This window comes from Acanthochromis polyacanthus, chromosome 17, assembly GCF_021347895.1.
Source record: "Acanthochromis polyacanthus isolate Apoly-LR-REF ecotype Palm Island chromosome 17, KAUST_Apoly_ChrSc, whole genome shotgun sequence".
Classification (NCBI taxonomy): Eukaryota; Metazoa; Chordata; class Actinopteri; family Pomacentridae; genus Acanthochromis; species Acanthochromis polyacanthus.
The window spans coordinates 14092613-14097524 of record NC_067129.1 but is presented as its reverse complement, the minus strand read 5'-3'; positions in this window follow the sequence as shown (position 1 = coordinate 14097524).

Below are 4912 nucleotides of genomic sequence, written 5' to 3'. Positions count from 1 at the left end.
CCTGTTGGATCTTGAGTTTGTTTTTTTTTTTACTAAAAATTTTTAATTCTACACATTCAAGCACATGCTTGTCTCAGATCTCAATAAAACACTTGGCTTTTCATTCCTCTTCCTTATTCATTGATAAAATAATAGTTCTGAAAGGAAAACTGAAGTGTCTGTGTGTACAACACTGAATGGCCAAGGCTCTACTGAGAGACAAATGAGTAGATGAAAGATTTATGAGTTAAAAAAAATAGTATTTGTGCTCATTGTGAAGGTTTCTACGTCTTCGTCACCATGGGAACAGGAAGTATGTCACATGGTCAGCTGAAGTCGAACAGCTGATCAGTTAAACTTCCCAAATAATTATATTGTAGCAATAGCGTCGCATCATAATGTGTTGTGCTGGTTTGTCTGTGCTGACAACATTTGGAACAAATCATGAGTCTTGATTGTGTGACCTGATTGTTGAGTCAAATACTATGTGAGTGAGTGTTTATCAGGTTTGAATAATTGATGAACAGGATATGAATTGATGCACCTGTATGTAAACCAATGACTGCTCCAGTTTGTGCCGGGTATGTAACCATTAGCACAAAGGGCATGCAAATACAAAATACTTGCAAAAAATATGTATAAATAGCTGCAGAACACAGCTGAATTATAGCAACACATTGACAGTCTTAAAGTCAAAATCACTGATGGCAGCTTTTGTATTCATTACACCTACACCCCACCCAGTAATCCCTATATTTAGCCAAGACATGGAATATAACAGTAATGTTCTACAATGATGGCTGGTTCACATATATAGCACAACAGTGGGTTTATTAAGTCAGAAAAATTAAGTCCTGCGCATTTATCCAATAAAATCTATGAAATATGTGATGTTGCTTGTCAATAAAGCTACCCTTATAAAGGATTTATAAAATGTATATAATTAGGTTATTAATTAGGTTGTGAACATTTTATAAATCATTAATAAGTTGTTCACACATTAAAAAGGTCGTATTGTTCAGCCTCACACGTAAGTGATCATTTTGCTTTCTGGCTCTTCTCCATCAGCATTTATACTTGTCAGCAGCGTCATTGTTAGTTGCATTTAGCCCCTGTCAGCATATCTTTTTAGTCACAATGGGTCATTTGGGATATGAACTTAAGAGGTTCAGACTTTAAGGCTTTGGCAATATTTGCATTGACATTTTTAGCATGCTGTCAGGAGCCAACCTGATAATAATCACAGATCACAATGGATATTAAAAGGTGCAATGTGATGCTTCACATTTCTGAGCGTATTCTGTACGACAGCATTTGAGGTGTTACACCTTTGCTTGGTGTGCTGCTCAGTCATTCTTGGTCCCACCGGCCTGAAGGCCCTCGTGTTGTCCTTACCAAAAAATGTTGTTGCCTTGTCTGAAAAAAGTCCAAAAATTCAGAAAAAATTTCCCCAAATTTTTAAAAATTTGCAAAATCTGCAGGAAGAAAATTCTTGAAAATTTTCCCTCAAAAGTAAAATTTTTTAAATTAAAAAAATCCCCGAATTTGACTGCAGAATTCACTGGATTTTGGTTGATTTTTTTCTGAATGTTCTTAAACATTTTTTTTGTTTTTTTCCACCAAAAAATGTTAAAAAAAAAAATGTCCTAAAACAATTTTGAAAATGTGGAAGTTTTCACGGTAAAAAAAAAAAAAAAAATATATATATATATATATTCCACATTTTTAAAACTTTCAAACGAGTCAGTTTGACCCGCAGGACGACAGGAGGGTAAAATATCTGTGGCCTCCCTGAACCATTATTGATTTCTGCTGTCATATTAGTTTTTTTATGGCCATGTATTTATGAGTTACTAACACGGTGGCTCAGTTGGGCTGAGGAGGTTGTCTTCTAATCTCAAGGTTGCAAACTAGATTACATGCGCTGAATTGTACGACCTCTGGTGACTGAAAATAAGATGCGGCAACTTTCTGCAATCACACTTGCAATTTCTCCAAGAATTGCCCATTCTGGTTTTATCTGTAAATAGGTTAATCAGGGCACAAAGTAGGAGAACACTGTGAATTTCCTTGTGCAAATAACTTGTATAGGGCATAGGGCAAAACAAACAAGTAACATGAATCATTTGATTAGCTGTTGAAATGTCAAATAAATACTTTACTAGTGACTTATTAACATTTAATCTTTATTGTAAACCGCAAAACACATCACTATTTATTAATGAGTTAGCGAATATTCATTATTATTATTATTATTATTGTTAATGAAATAGACCCTTGTAAAGTCATACATGGTGGTAGCTTATTACTTATCTTGCCAAATACTAAGTGGTCTCAATGTATTAAAACTGTTCCTACTTATTTAGAATCATCCATTACTGATTTACAGATTGTTTGCATCTTAATTCATAGCCATAAATGAGTCTTTACACCAAATATTTATGCAGATTCACTTTTTCATTGTTTAGTTGCTGGACAGAGTCCCCTCCTCCCACCTACTGCATAATCAGACTCACTACTATGTGTCTGTGCTGCTCTCTACTGGATGTACCCATGCTGCTAGTAGAGATGGACAGTCATGTTTAGCTACGATTGTCCTGCCATCTGTTGGCTGTAATCCGCTCGTGCAAGAATTTGACATTTCTCCCTAATAAGCCTTAAAAGTTGACACAGTTCTCTACTAAAATCAACATTTGAATTCCTCTGAGATCTATTTTGGGGTAGGCATTCTGCCAAAAGTGAAGAAATATACACAGGAACTGTAATTTATCAGTGCTTATCTCATTAACGTACTATAAGACTGTAAATGTTTAACATGAGCCATCAGAACTGAATGTCTGCTGTTGATGCCAAGTAATGTAGGGAATGCCAGACCTATTTTAGTATTAATTATTAGCAGTAAAAGGTCATTTTCTATAATTAGAAGTTTCCACAGAAGTGAGGCACCATGATGTCACAGCTGTTGTCTGCATTGTTTGTTCAGTTCGAATAAGAAATGTTCCACTGAAAAGCGTGTTTAGTCTTTTCTCCATGAATGCAACTACAAACAAAGAAACTGATTTATTTTTTGTAGAAGAAAAAACACTCATAACAAACGTGAAGCTGATTTGTCATTCTGTCAGAATAATCATCTGTGACACATGGTCCTTTGGTATTTGAAAATGTAATATGGGAAAAAAACAGTGGAAGGCAACCTGATGAGAACAGCTCTAGCAAAGAAGTTTTATAGATATGCATGTTTGTAATTCCTGAGGTCTCAAAATCAATATCTGTGAACAATGCACTTACCTATTTTTCGTGAACAACTTATCTGGCATGACAACTTTGTGTATTGACTGAATGTTTCTCCTTAATCCTTCCTGTTCTAGTCAGACTCAAACACAGTCTCCATGGTGTGTTTTTGAGGCAATTAGGGTTTTCTTTTTTAAGAAAACTATGACAAGGAAGTAGTCTATTATATTTATCAGTGAGGGAGAGATCTCTTTGGTGAGTACTAGCAAAATGTCGTAAACTGTTGCTTTTATAATAATGCACATTGGTGGTTAGTACTGTTGCCTTGCAGCTAGTAGATTCCTAGCTGGTATCTAAACCTGGGATCTTTGTGCATGGAGTTTTAATTGTTCTCACTATGTATGCGTGGGTTTTCTCCCAGTACTCTGGCTTCCTCCCACAGTCCAAAAACATGCTGAGGTTTGTTGGTCATTCTATATCTGTAGGTGTGAATGTGAGAGTAATTGTTTGTCTCTTCATGTAGCTATGTGATAGACTGGTGATCTGTCCAGGGTGTCCCCTGCCTTCACTCCAAGTCAGCTGGGATAGACTCCAGCCTCCCTGCAACCCTAATGAAGATTAAGTAGTCTATAGATAAATGAAGTCTAAATCTGCTCTATTAGCCTGAAGAAGCTGTAAAACTACAATGCTGGACAGAGTGCAGGGATGCAACAATTGCCACGGTTACATGAAGTTTTTTATTTAATTGGGAATTATTAATTCAGAATTAACTCATTCGGAATTAAAGTTTTGTGCTTCGCATTTACATGGAAATATTAATTCCGAATAAAGGTTAACATGGGCTGCACGTTTATTTCCCTTCCTTCATTCCGCTGTAACATTTGGGCGTTGGGAAGGATTCTGATTGGACAGGGAGTGGACGTGATGTATCGCTGTTTAGCTGCAGCCTTGAGTTGGCTTGTCCAAAAGTATAAAGGTTCATCCTCAAAGGAACATGAAAGTTGTTCAGTACATATAGATTTTTTTTTTTTTTTTTTGCATTATGGTCATGCCCAATGAAACTTCAGGTGGTCAAAGGATTAATCCTGCTAGATCGATATAAACAACATATTTTATAAAACGTTGGGTTCCCGACTCTGTTGGAGTGGGCCAGTAGACCTAAGCTAAGCAATCAAATATGTATGGAATCTGAAAGAGTTAAATACTAAATAAACAACAACAAAATCCTCATGAAATAGTAACATAAATAAAACCTACAGGATATACACGTGAGACCACATATTACAAAAATATAAAATATCTGTTTTCAGAGTTGTTATTTTATAAAGTCATGACAAGTCATGTGACATGACACTTCTCCTCTTATTTAGCTGCACATGAGTTAAGAAATTTCTGAAATTATTCCAAACTCTTATATTTTACAATGCACACATTGTACATTTAGAAACAAATTTGTGATAAAATGATTGCTTCATCAAAACATTAGACTGCTTTATCCTCTGTATGGTCGGAGGGAAAAGGCAGGGAACATTCTGGACAAGTCCAGTCTATCACAGGGCTACATGCAGAGACAGACTATCACAGTCACATTCACACCAACGGACAGCTTAGAATCACCAATTAGCCCCAGCATGTTTTTGGATTGTGGGAGGAAGCCGGACCTGGATGCAAATTCCACACAGATGGACCACAGGCCGAGACT